At 40.1% G+C, this 14821-nt stretch overlaps 1 long non-coding RNA gene across 4 annotated transcripts in view; it reads left to right on the top strand.

Annotated features, from left to right (window-relative positions):
* LOC113255237 (uncharacterized) overlaps nucleotides 1–14821 on the top strand; it is a 90710-nt gene that overhangs the window by 49407 nt on the left and 26482 nt on the right. For all 4 annotated transcript variants that reach the window (XR_008957627.1, XR_008957628.1, XR_003316216.4 and 1 more), the window contains one exon: nucleotides 4702–4915. This is a non-coding gene — a long non-coding RNA (uncharacterized LOC113255237). The remainder of the gene's footprint in view (nucleotides 1–4701; nucleotides 4916–14821) is intronic.

Here is a 14821-nt window from a genome sequence, read left to right as displayed (position 1 = left end):
TGACCTCTGCTCTCTATTGCCACCCAGCTAACTTCCATAGGTTGGTGGCAAACATCGCCCAGAACGAAATAAAGGAAACACTGGCTTGTTTGGGGGCAGATGTTTATTGAGCACACACACCTGCCAATGCTGGTGATCCTCTCTTTTTTCTTTTTTTCCTTTCTAATATCCCAAATGGGAATAGTATTACGTCCTTAGCTTACAAATAAGTTGTAGGAGACACAAGTATTTATGATTGCCAATGGGAAAAGAAAAAAAACTCTTACTCCTGGTTTGTGTAGGGAATAGAAATATACTTGATTTCTCTCCTTACCCTGATCAAGACAGTCAATCTCTATGTATGATTTTGTTGTTGTTGTTGTTACAATATTCAGTTGATTGGACAAAGGAATGCTACACACATTAGTTTGGGTCTGCCAAAGAGCAAATGTCAAGATGGGATTAGATGTGTAAAAGATTTCTTGGAGTCAGGAGAACAGGAAAGGCAAGGAGAGCTTTTAGACTGCAGTAGAGGTCTAATACCTGTAAAAGCAGAGAGAACAAGGAAAGACTGGGTAAGAAGAGTCTCTGAAGTTTCAGGCCTATGAGAATCCTTGACACACAGTTGTCCTTAGACGAGTCCTACATCTCATAGACTGTCCTTGCCTTGTACCGCCACCCTGGAGGCTGGGAACAGGTAGGGGTAAGTGTGGCCTAGGCATGAGTGTAGAAGTGGATCCAGAGGGGCAGCAGGTAGGGATATCAGTGTCCCATAGCAGCAGCTCTGAGTGGTACATTGTCAAGGCTGCATAATATATCACTGTTGACCTTGAGGAAGTGTCACCTGCACCAAGCTTCCATTTCCATTGCTACAACTTCTGTCCTGGGCAATAGCTTTAGTTGTTTCTGGGAAGCAGTCTCCCCTGGACATTTCAGCAGCAGCCCTGGGTCACACGTGATGCCTCTCAGGAGCACAAACTCCCCTTTCATCTCCATACTCAGGTTAGACATCTAGAATTTTCATTCTTTGTTTTTAATCGCGTTTCCTGATACTGTGAGAGTAATGGAAATGCCATTTGCAATGAATGGCTACCCTCGTGTTTTCCAGTCACTAGTATAAAGCCAGTTCTGCAACAAAGTCCTTTGGGTGAAGAGGATATCTGGGTGACTGAATAAGCCACAGAACAACATTTGGTCCAGTGGCATTTGTTTCCAGAATCTACCCTCCCCTTGCTTCATGTTTGGTAAAGAATTTATTTTACAAATACTTTCCCCAGAGGAAGAAGTAAAACTTTTATTTGATACAGCCTCAACCATATCAGAGATATGAGAGCCTGGAGTTAAAAAATCTAAAAGAACCCATTGTTCTTAGATGAGCTTGTACAAATGGACTACTCAGCCCAAGTTGGTTTCAAGGTAACTTTATTTGTACTTGGTTTTAGCTTTGCTTAGGTTGCCTTATAGAAAGAATGATGTCCTGCTTTAGCCCTGACTGTGGTCAGACATGTTACAAGTGTGTGGATCTTCATTGAAGTATGATACTAGCAAGGAAGAGCTAGGCTAGAGAAGTCAGAGTTGGGCTCCAGATGGTAGCAGTGACTTTCACATCAATCATGGGCATTTTTCTAGAAAACAATAATGAAAGGACAGATATGGGAGCATGTGACAATTAGATAAACTCAGTTTATCAATCTGTAAGTTATTCAGAAATTACTTGTTTTGTCTCCGGTATTATGACCAAAACAAACATGGTTTCTGTCATATTGGCTCTAATAGGGGAGAGAGACAACAATACAAACAAGCCTTCAACCTAACTAACCTCAGTGCCTTTGCCAGACCACTAGTCTAAGCAACTATGCTGTGCATGGATTTAACAAAGTATTTGACAAAGGGTCTCATGATTTTCTTGAAGACAAAATGGAATGATGTGGGCTGGCTAATAGTGTAGTCTCATTTTATACTTGGGTCCAAAAAATGAGCTGTACAACAACACAGATGAATAAGACGTGCAGGCCAAGAGATTTCTTGGAAGAGACTTGGAGGGTCTGAAAATGAAAGCCAGTGTGACTCAGCACTTCTCCAAGATAGCCCAAATTTGCTGCATCTGGAAACTACAGTACAGACGGTTCACAGCAAACCGGACATCCTGCATCCAGGGATGCAGTGGTCCAGGGGGATTGGCAAGTGCCACCTAAAAAATTCCAGTGACTCCATTAGGTATGGTCTGATACACAGCTGTAGAATTCTTAAGTCACTGTCTAATTAGAAAGTTGTTATCAAAACACACCACAGACTATTTTTTTTAAATTACAGTTTTTTGGTGGAATGCCAACTGGGAGAGGTCACAAGATATAATGCATGCCTGGATTATATCACAACAAACAACAAACAAGATCTCATAAATAAATTGTTATAATTGACAAAAGAGCTCTGAATATTTTTCTTTTATTCAGAACAAAAGAAAGAAAAATAGTGAGCTGGATAATATTTGAGGGCTTACTTACATGCCTGGAGATATGCTAAGTATTAAACATGTTCCGGTTCCTTTAAGACTCACAGTAATCGATGATGTCAGTGCTAATACTATTCCCATTTTGCAGGGAAGACACTGAATCTTGACCAAGGCTAATAAGCAGTAAGCCGGGTTTGCCTGGCTCCAGAGCTTACTGTCAATGTCATTAACTAATACTGCCTCTTGCAAGTAAAATTTTCTTGTTACAAATAATTATGTGAACACCACCAACTTTTTGACATGATAAGTGTGTTTTAATCAAACATTTGTGTAGTATAGAAAACGTAGTCATATATTTCCCTCAGGTAAAGCATCAGGCAGGTCTATATCCTTTTTGTTTTTTTGCTTCTAGCATAACAGGAGAAATTCTGTTTTCAAGGCTACATTCCAGAAAAGTAGTAACAAGCTGCACCTCCATATTTAGTGACAGTCTGATAGTCTTGTTAAAAAGGAAACATCAGGTCCAAAATGGAGTCACTTGTACTAAGTCCCATGTCAGCAAACCAAGGCTTGATACCTAACCTCACTGCAGCTTCAGGCTCTTACAGGAATATAACTGTTACCCAGTCAGTCTGGAATTACCTGGTCAGCTGTAGTGAAGTAATCAGCCCACCTGACATACGCATTCTGTTCCCCTTATGAGGGTGATCTTGCCTCATAAGGTCAATGCATTCATTTATTTTTAATTAATTTTTTATTTTTATTAAAGTATAGTTGACATACAGTGTTATATTACTTTCAGGTGTATAGTACAGTGATTTGACAATTCTGTATATTACTGCTCACCGTGATAAGTGTAGTCACCATCTATCCACCATGTCATTATTATAATACTATTGACCATATTCCCTATGTTGTACTTTTCATCTCCATGACTTATTTATTTTATGACTGAGAGTTTGTACCTTTTCATTCTCTTCACCTATTTTACCCATACCGCCACCTCCTTCCCTCTGGCAACCAACAGTTCTCTGTATTTATGAATCTGTTTCTGGTTTTTTTGTTGTTATTTCATTTCTTTCATTTTTTAAGAGTCTGAGTATAAGTGAAATCATGTTATTCATTTTTCTCTGTCTGACTTATTTCACTTAGAATAATAGCCTCTAGGTCCATCTATGTTGTCACAAATGGCAAGTTCCACTACTGGGTATTTACCCAAAGAAAATAAAAACACTAATTCAAAAACACACATACATTTCTGTGTTTACTGCAACATTATTTGCAATAGCCAAGATACAGAAGCAACCCAGATGAATGGATAAAGAGGATCTGGTATATATATATACACAATGGACCATTACTCAGCCATAAAAAAGAACGAAGCACTGTTTTTTGCTAATTTCCTTTCCCCCTTTTCCGCCTTTAAAAACTCTTCCTTTTCTACAGCTCAGCAGGCTTGTATTCACTAGATGGGGTGCTGCCCAACTCATGAATTGTTGAATAAAGCCATTTTGATCTTTAAATGTATTCCGTCGAAATTTTGCTTTTAAACACTCTTAACATAGTTTTCTCTAAAGACCATTAATTACCTCATATTGTATACTGCAGTCTCAATTTTTTAAAAAATCCAAGTCCACAGTTATTTATTTTTCCTTTGTAGAATTCTGACTTTGTGTTGATTTAATTCAGAAAGAGTTTAAGAGGGGTGCCTGGGTGGCTTGGTTGGTTAAGGGTCCAGCTCTTGATTTTGGCTCTGGTCATGATCTCGAGGTCATGAGATTGAGTCCCATGTTGGGCTGTGCACTCAGCACAGAATCTGCTTCGGATCTCTCTCCCTCTCCTTCCTGCTTGCGTGCTTTTGCTCTCTCTCTCTCTCTCTGCAAAATAAATAAAATCTTTTTATAAAGGGAGAGTTTAAGAACAAGACCTGGATTTTCATTTAATACTTTATTTTCTCAGAATCTGATCCATGGGAAGTGATCTTTATGGTACATACACTCAGTACACAATGGATCATAGTGCTCTATCACTGATTTTCACTCTGTGGGCTTTCACCCCTGAATCTTTCTGCTTGGCGGAGACAGTGTGCTTAGCTCCACTCTATAGATCTCGAGTCCCTTAAACCAGTTATAATAATCCTTCCCTTTTGTCAGATACCCACTCTCCCAGTCTCCCTTGCAGCTAGTGGTGGCCATGGGATCCAGTCTTCATCAATGAGATATATGGGTGAAGTTTGTTAAGAGGATTTTTAAGAAAGATTTTATTTTCAGATAATACAACAGACACAAGAAGAAAAGTTTACTGGCACCACACCTTGTTTCGTTTCTACTTGCTGCTTCTGTGAACATATTTCCTGGAAAGGCAAGCTCCATCTTGTGAGCATCAGGCAACATGCTAAAGACAACTGAACAGAAAGCTAGAAAGGCCTGGATCCTCTGAAGCTGAACCAAGCCTGCTACTTCCTACCTCTTAACTACTTGTTAGGTAAGGAAACCAAATTTTTAATTGCATAAGCCAGTGTTAACCAAGTTTCCTATTTCTTGGTATTAAAAGTCTTCCTAATGATTATACATATCACAAATGTATATGTTAGATTTGTAAGACAAGGCACCCCAGTGACACATGCCGGTGCATTGTTTGCTCAGTCATTGCTGTCAAGATTAAGTCACATGCTCTTGTATTGGTGATTTCTTAACATTCTTGGCTTTGACAGGCCACTTCCAAAAGGTTGGTTATCACATTATTACAGAAATAACTATATAATACACTTGTTATTTTTCATGAGTATTCAATATGAATACATTTTAGAAGAAAATCTGCTGGCATTGATTTTTCCTCCCAGGATCACCTGCAGACATAAAAATGAATGCTCCTGATTTGGAAAAGACTGACCCAGCAAGCTCCTCTCTTCCCACTTAAAGCCATCCCCAAGGCTGCAGCTCAGAGCCAGGGTGAGCCTGCTGATCACAGAGGGCAGCTGTGGCAGAGTGTTCATTAGAGGAACCCAGACATGATCACAAATACATTTCCTGGAGGTTGCACTTAAGTAGTAAACTTGAAGCAGTTGAAAACAGAATGCTTTTGAGTTCTCAATAATTGTGTAATCAAAGCCACAGTGCCCCAGATCCAGAGCTGTGTGGTCTGGAAGAGAATGGGTGGGAGATGCAGACCAAGGATGAAGAAAGCAATAGGACACAGGCTGCCTCCTTTCTCACCCGTGGGGAAGGTGTCTAGTGATTCCCCAGTGAAAAGGGATTTGAAGTTAACATCACAGCTAAATTACTTGTTACTTTACTATTAGACATAATTATGCTTTGTAAACAACTCTTGAGCAAAACTCTTTCACTTCTTTTTTTCATCGTATAGGGCTAGTAATTTCAATTAATCATCTTTTTCACCTTTGTAAGCTTTTTATTTAAGATTTATTTATTTGAGAGAGAGAGAGCATGAGAGCAAATGGGGGGAGGGGCAGAGGAAGAGAATCTCAAGCAGACTCCCCGCTAAGCATGGAGCCCTTCATGCAGGCCCATCTCATGAAACATGAGATCCCGGCCTGAGCCAAAACCAAGAGTCAGATGTTCAACTGACTGAGCCATCCAGGTGCCCCCACTTTTGTAAGCTTTTAAATGAAAGAGACCCTTCATGGTGATATCTGGCATGGGTGGACCCAGTTGATGATTTTAGTCAGACTTCTTATCTCTAGAGTGAGCTCCAGTAGGGGAGCAGAAATGCCCTCTTATTTCCCCCATCCTGCTTAATGGTCTAATGTTTATAAAGCACTTCACACAGTCTGCTTATAGTAAACACCACAGATAATAGCTTTCTCTCCTAGCCCTTACAGAGGCCTTTCTCAGCACTGCTTATATTTCCCAAGAATAACTGTCATCGTCACTAATGAGAAAGATGATAGTCACACCGTGTACACCTCTGTTAGAGCATACCTTAAAATGGGCAGCACACCGTAATTGAGACAATAACAAAATTTGTCCAGCTGAGACTGAAAATCACATTTTCTGAGGAATGGCTGATGTGCTGGCGATGTTTAGTCTGGAATAATGAAATCTTAGGAGAAATGTATTTGAAAGGTATCTTCAACCATATACAAGGCTATCATGTTGCAGAGGGCTTTGCCTTGTTCTCTTTGGGCCCCAGAGGATGGAAATAGGCTCAGTGAGTAAAGGAGTACAGAAATTAGTTTTTAGTCTACCTCCTTCAGTAGTGTGGTTCTCAAGAATCATGGGCTAACTTAAGAGAGTGCTGACATGTTGGTTTGAAAATTTAGGAGACATGGAAACCAGGTCATAACTTTGTTCTAACCCAAATCAGACCACCAAGATTTTATAAGCTACACAGCTGAACTCTGCTCACAATCCTGCCCCCTTCCACACTGTGATCTGTAACAGAAGAGTCAGGAGATATCTCTAATCCCAGCTTGTCCGGGGCTCTGCCTCAGCCCTTGACAGCCAGATTTGTAACAGTAGTATGACGCTTAGCACTATGCTTTGAAGAAGCAAAAATAACAAATATTAGATATGCTTGGACTGGTTCCTAGGGGGAGGGGTCTGCTGGAAATAACAGTGTTGTTCTAAGGCAATTTGTTGGGGTTAATTAAAAAAAATAAAGCCACGCAAATATGAGGCTATTCATAACAATTCAAAACCACCTGCCTTGAAGAAATCATCTCAGCTGAGGGGGTGGTGAAAATTTTCCTCCAGTCTATTATCTGTCCTTTCCATGACTATCAGGCTTGTATGATTATTGACATTATTTTTCAACATTCCCACACACTTTCTTTCCCACTAGAAGTCATTCATGTCTCTGCTTTATTGCTGGGTGTTCTTCAACCTTGAAACCCAGAGATTCCCCCATAACCAGCACCCTACCAATGATCCTCTGGGCTGAGAGGAACAGTAATGAGCTTATGATAAGAGGAGAAGAGGTAGCCCTCTTATGAGGATGGTGTAGTGATGGAGAAGGTGGTCCCTCTTGCTGACCTCTGGTCCCGTGTCCTGAGACACCAGGAGGCCAGCTGATCTTCTGTGTGACAGTACATGAGCTCAACTCTGGCTGCCTAAAAAGATAAACATTGTGAAACCTCTCCCTTAAGGAAAAGTTGAGGAATTTATTTAAAGTCATAATGAACATAAACTCATATATGGAATCTTTGAACACTTAAAAATAACAATAACAATAGTAGTAAAGGAGACTATAGTCAGATAGTAATTTTTATTAATAAGTTTATTGAAGCATAATTTTCATACTATAAAATCACCCAGATTAAATCTACCATGATTTTCAGGAAGGTTACAGAATTTCCAGCCATCACCACAGTCTGATTTCATGTCATCTCCATTGCCCTCAAAAGAAACCTTGGGTCTCTTTACTGTCACTCCCCATTCCCACCCCCAGCGCTAGGCAACCTCTAATCTCCTTTCTGTCTCTGTGGGTTGGCCTGTTATGGACACTCCATGGAAATGGAATCATACGGACATATTCTTCTGTTCTGACTTCTTCCACTGAGCATGAGATTTTTGAAGTTCATCCATGCTGTAGCATGTGCCAGTACCTCATTGCTTTTTATGTCAAATACTATTCCATGGTGTGGACATACCACATTTGTTCATCCATTTATCAATTGATGGACATTTAGGCTGTTTCCACTTTTTGCCTCTAGTGAATAATAGTGCTATGAACAGTCATATATAACAGTCTTTTAAAGGGCTTATCTAAAATCTCATCCTAGCTCTTCTTTCCAGTAGACTAAGAAAGTGTCTTAAAGGTCCATTTCTTCCATCTGAGTCACTATTTGAACCTATTTCCTTCTCCATATCTTCCTTCATGTCTGCCCCTGCCCATTCTTTTGCAACAGCGTCCAGTACCAAATTACTTGCTATTCTCCAGAAGGCTTTGTAGGATCCACCAACATACCTATTTAAAATATTGTATTTCAGGCTGCATTCCAGCTATTAGAATGTTCTAATCAACTTCCTTTCATACTGTCCTACAATCTCCAGCCAACCCCTTTGGCCCCATTCTTGTGAGGCATAGTATAAGGGTCTCTTTTCAGGACATGGAAACATAGAATTTTTAGATGGAAAAATCAGATGCCAGATAGGGACAGCCAGTAGGTAAAACCAGCCACATCATCTCTAACAGTTAGATCTTTGGCTAATTAAGTTCCCAGCACTGCTGGTTGGGAGCAGAAGATTCGATTTTACTTTAGAAAGGAAAAAAAAGAAAAATCACTCATTTAAACCTGAAGTAAGTTTACAAGTGAGCAATATCTCTATTAAAACGGTATAAAAAATTTCCCCTTTTGTTCAGATCTTAGATAATAGCACATGATCACACTTTGTATTTCCTACAAAGAAAAATAAGATTTCCATTTATTTTAATGAAGACCTAGTTCATAATATCCAATTGGTAAACTTAATGACCTTGATACTTCAGGAAATTGGACTCCAATTGCTAATGGAAAGACTAATTTTTTTTTTTATTCCTAGGCTTGGTGTGTACATATATGCATACACAAAAAGTATTAAAATTCCTCAAAATGAGCATAATTACATTTTTCTTTTTTAAAAAAATTTTAAAAATTTTTTTGCAGAGTGAGAGCATGAGTGGGAGGAAGGGCAGAGAGAGAAGGAGAAGCAGACTCCCCGCTGAGCAGGGAGCCTGATGTGACCTGGGGCTATATCCCAGGACCCTGGGATCATGACCTGAGTCTAAGACAGATGCTTAACCGACTGAACCACCCAGGTGTCCTTACTGACTTTTTTTCTCAAAGAAGAATCCTTAACGTTCTCTAAACCAAAAAAAACCGCTTTACTTTTACAGCCTCAAGGGTAATTCTTCAGGGTTCCCACCTACATGTGAAAGGAGGAGGTTGGACACATTTATAGACAAGGCTCCAAAAGTTGAGGAAAAGCCTGTGCACGAGCCCCAAGCCTGATCTCATCCCAGGTCCCTCCCCTTCAGATTTCCATCTCCAGTGGTCAGTGGGTATGTTCTAGGAGGTGGGTTTCCCAGCAGTTGTCCAGAGCCCAGTCCCTCCTATCAAAAAGGATATGGTGTCCCCAAAGCCCATATTTCTTTAATTTGCTCATTCAAGGAATGAGGTTGGTTATTGTCAGTTTCTCTTTTCCAACATCTCTGGAGGTAGAGACTTTTGTGAGTACTGCCAAGGGAGGGAACAACCTCTAATTTTTTCCATCTAATCTTCCTCCCCCTTAGTGGCAAAAAATATTTTATCCTCCACCCATAAGCAAAAGGTAGTTTATGAGAGGGGTTTAACTTTTTCCTCTTTGCAGCCTGAAGGATGATTTTGAAGGAGGTCAGTATATGCCACCCACAAATATGTCAATTTGATATAAGTATTATTTTGAGCTGAAAGCAATTAAAAATCAACCGGTACAGGTAAAGACTCTACCTTTCTCTTTTCTTCCTAAAAGCAGGGCATACATTTCCATTTGTGTTGGTGTTCCCTCACCCATTCCTACCACCATAGGAAGAAGCAGAGAACACTCTTATCAGTGGAGACAGAAAGTCAACACCAAAACAAGTTTGCGTAAAAAGATATTAGTAAAATAACCCTTATCTTCCATTAATCCCCCCAATTATTTCCTACTCACTTCCTCACAATCTTTTGTCCCTTGAAGCCCAAATCCCCTTTCCTTTGTTAAAATGGAAAAGTCTAACCGCTTTTTTGTGAACTCCCATGCACTTAAAATACTATAAAAGTTGTACACCTTTTCTTTGGTAACCTGTCTTATGTTAGTTTAATTCACAGACCTCTAAACACAGAACCTAAGAGGTAAAGAAGAAGTCTTTTTTGTCCAGAAAGTTTTCAGTCTGGATTCTGAGCATTCATTACAGGCCGAGTATAGCACCTATACAAAGACGTGTCCAATCTGTGAGTCTTTTAAAAAGCTTCCCCCAGTGAATTTTTAGTGATGTGATCCATATAGTGACTTGAATCTCTGTACAGGGCCTCACCCCTGTATGAACAAGTCCTTTAAAATTTATTTTGAATGCTACAGGCATGTCCAGATTTTTCTGCCTCAGTCTGAGTTACTCCATCATAATTCAATCCAAAATGCGTAGCTCTCAGAATTTGCCATACTTGCTTTGGTAGTTGTGGCTCATTAAGGGTCCTATCGAGTAACTTAAAGGAATACAGAAATTACTGTCCCTTTTGACATAGGCATCAGAAAGTCCCCTTCTAAAAATCTTTACAAATTATTAAATGATAATATTTTCTCAAGTCTTTAATAGTTTTTTCTTCATCCCATTGTAAAATAAAAGCAATTAGTATGAATAATACAAAAACAAAAAGGATGCCATTACACAAATGTGTCTCCAGTTGTAATTGGTCAATACCTTCTTGCCTTGAGAAATTAGATAATGAGGGAGGATAGAGTTTTTGATAATTTTTGCTTGGCTGAGTTATTAAACCTCTTGAAAGGATTATTTGGATTCTTCATGCTTATTAACATCATTCTTCAGTAGTTTGGGGTCCAAAAAGTATGAACCATAGTCAATTAGAGCTGCCTTTTGAGTAGTATTGGGTCTCTGGGAGGTAGTCAGTGTGCCGTCAGTAGAGTGTTGTTAGTTGAGGGAGTGAATAAGCCTCAAGCAGCCTCCACTTGAGGTGGTTATGGAGGTAATATGTGTCTATACTTAGTGGGCACAGCACAGGGGACTGGCATCTAGTTAATGTCCAAAGTTTTCTGAAACCCCACCCTTCCATGAGCCTCTAGTTAGCCTCAGGTTGCAAAAGAAAGACAGATGAACAATCATATTTCCTGTCTGAGTGCTTCAGGGAATTTACAGTGTTTTTCTTCAGTTTCATTGATTGTGTAGTTCTGGTTCCTTAGGAAGTCTCATAATTTATCAGTGCCCCTTGGCAACTTCTTATGTATAAACTGCAATCCCAACAAAAAATATTGATGGAACAATTTCAGTCCAGACCTTCTGATCAGGCTCTGATATAAAATCTGTGTTTTATTCTAGTCTGCTTTTTATTGCCTAATGAATAGAGTTTGCCTTGGGAAGACAGAGACTGTCATACTTTGATTTGATTTCAAGAATTCTGAAGCATTTTCAGTGCTGGCCCGGGGAGTTTTGCTATTCCCTGAGTCATGTTTCAGAAAAGGAGCTCTGTGAATTTATTTTGTAAAGCATTTCAGGCTATCGTCAATGAAAAGCTGAAATTCAAAATAATGCAAACTTAGCTTTTATCTCATTCCATTGACCAGAGGCTTGTTTGAAGGTTACATCTGATTGATAATTTGATTCATCTTGATTGACTGAGGTAAAACACATTAATTGTCCCCAGACTAAGATTGGGGCCAGCCCTGTGAATCTGGCAGCTGCATCTGGAAAAAGAGTATAAAGAGCCTCTGCTTTGTGTCTTTCTGTCATGTGATCATGCCACATTTCTAGGCAAAGGAGAAGAGTTGCCTGGAAAATGTGACTCTCTCCCCTAAAGGTCTGAAAGGAGCATAGGGTATCTCTTTTTCCTTCAGTCTTTGCTCCTTTGGGTCTTTGGACATCCTTAGGCTGACTGTGACTTGGGCTCTAGCCTTCCTGAGCAAAAGCATTTTCAGTAAATGCTGGCTTGGATAAGAGGCCAAAAGGTCTGTTCATTTTGCTTGAAGGGAATCAGGAGAGGGAACAGGGGCATCCTAATACATTCTTAAGACAAGCATTTGATTTTTTTGTTTTCCCGGGAGGGCTGAGCAGAGAGGGCAGGTTCATCCTCAAACAGTAGCGATTCAGCTAAAGTATTAAAAAGAACTTTTTTGTGTGAGATATTGACCTGCCTACCCCAGGGAAGTGGAGTTTTCCTACGATGAATAAGCAGTTCAATGCTGTCTGGAGGTGGGAAGATGAACTGTATCACCATTTCAAGTTTGCTCCTGGTTGTAGAGCTCTGTAATTTCTTCCTGGACATGGTTTCTATTTTTGGAAGAGCAGAAAGATTTGATTTCAAAGGCAGATAGGAAAACTGCATGTGGGAGAACCTCTGGTGCAGGAATTCTTACATGAGATCCCCAGCTGCTAACTGAGGGGCATCAGAGGCCTACGAACTCCTGAAATTATATATGAAATTGTGTTTTTGTGGATATTAGGGAGAGAACATTCATAGCTGCCATCAACTTCACAAGGGAGTCTATAATTAAAAGACAAAAAGGAAAAGAAAACCATTAAAAAATCATTGCTCCAAGGGAAGAATTTTTTCATCGAGGATGACTAATCCTGGATATTCTTCTCAGACCTTTGCAATTTGGTGAGAAGATGAGGCAGATGGCTGGGGAGGGTGGGAAAGAGCCCTCTCCACTGACAAAGGGCTGAACTACAGGGAAGAAGTGCAGGATGCCTCCACCCTGATGTATTCATGCATTTGTTCAACAAATACTTAATTAACACCTATTGTGTGCCAGGCGGGATTCCAGGCATTGCAGATACAGCAGTGAACAAAACATAAAGATTCCTGCCTGTATATGGTATATATGGGTTGGGGGGAGGTAGTGGCAGAAACAAATAGTAAACATAAGTGTATCATATAGTGGGGCAGGGTAAAAGGGACTGACCATGTGGAAGAGAGGAGCAAGACTGAGGAAAGGAGGCAGTTTGCATTTTTATATAGGGCAGATCTCAAAGAGAAGGTGTTATTTGGTCAAAAACTTGAAGGAGGCAAAGGAGATACCCTTGCAGATGTCTTATATCCCGGGCAAGAACATTCCAGCAGAGAAAACAAGCAGTATGCTCCTAAGATGGGAGGGTTAGGGACTATTTGATGAACAGCAAAGAGGTCAGTAGAAGCAGAGAAGACAAAGGGGAGAATAAATAGATAGAAGAACATGTAACTGGGGAGGAGGAGGCAGACCACATAGGATCTGGTGATTCATTATAACAACTTTTTTTTTTAATGTTTTTTTATTATATTATGTTAGTCACCATACAGTACATCCCTGGTTTCTGATGTAAAGTTTGATGATTCATTAGTTGCGTATAACACCCAGTGCACCATGCAATACGTGCCCTCCTTACTACCCATCACCAGTCTATCCCATTCCCCCACCCCCTTCCCCTCTGAAGCCCTCAGTTTCTTTCTCAGAGTCCATAGTCTGTCATACTTCATTCCCCCTTCTGATTACCCCCCTTTCTTTATCCCTTTCTTCCCCTACCGATCTTCCTAGTTCTTATGTTCCATAGATAAGAGAAATCATATGATAGTTGTCTTTCTCTGCTTGACTTATTTCACTTAGCATTATCTCCTCCAGTGCCGTCCATGTTGTAGCAAATGTTGAGAACTCGTTCTTTCTGATAGCTGAGTAATATTCCATTGTATATATGGACCACAACTTCTTAATCCAGTCATCTGTTGAAGGGCATCTCGGTTCCTTCCATGATTTAGCTATTGTGGACAATGCTGCTATGAACATTGGGATGCATATGGCCCTTCTCTTCACTATGTCTGTATCTTTGGGGTAAATACCCAGTAGTGCAATGGCCGGGTCATAGGGTAGCTCAATCTTTAACATTTAAGGGACTTCCACACTGTTTTCCAGAGTGGCTGTACCAACTTGCATTCCCACCAACAATGTAGGAGGGATCCCCTTTCTCCACATCCTCTCCAGCAATTGTTTCTTGCCTTGCCTTGTCAATTTTTGCCATTCTAACTGGCGTAAGGTGGTATCTTAGTGTGGTTTTGATTTGAGTTTCCCTGATGGCTAATGATGTTGAACATTTTTTCATGTGTCTGTTAGCCGTTTGTATGTCATCATTGGAAAAGTGTCTGTTCATATATTCTGCCCATTTTATGATTTGTTTCTCACGTATTGAGTTTGAGAAGTTCTTTGTAGATCTTGGATACCAGTCTTTTATCTGTAGTGTCATTTGCAAATATATTCTCCCATTCCGTGGGCTGCCTCTTAGTTTTTTTGACTATTTCCTTGGCTGTGCAAATGCTTTTAATCTTGATGAAGTCCCACAAGTTCATTTTATCTTTTGTTTCTCTTGCCTTTGGAGATGTGTCATGAAAAAGGTTGCTTTGGCCGATGTCGTAGAGGTTGCTGCCTATGTTCTCCTCTAGGATTTTGATGGATTCCTGTCTCACATCGAGGTCTTTCATCCATTTGGAGTTTATCTTTGTGTATGGTGTGAGAGAGGGTCAAGTTTCATTCTTTTGCATGTAGCTGTCCAATTTTCCCAGCACCATTTATTGAAGAGACTGTCTTTTTTCCACCGGATGTTTTTTCTTGCTTTATCAAAGATTAGTTGCCCAAAGATCCGAGGGTCCATCTCTGGGTTCTCTATTCTGTTCCATTGGTCTATGTGTCTGTTTTTGTGCCAGTACCATGCTGTCTTTGTGATCACAGCTTT

Source organism: Ursus arctos, unplaced genomic scaffold (assembly GCF_023065955.2).
Source record: "Ursus arctos isolate Adak ecotype North America unplaced genomic scaffold, UrsArc2.0 scaffold_5, whole genome shotgun sequence".
Taxonomy (NCBI): domain Eukaryota; kingdom Metazoa; phylum Chordata; class Mammalia; order Carnivora; family Ursidae; genus Ursus; species Ursus arctos.
This window is presented reverse-complemented; position numbering and strand designations above follow the sequence as displayed.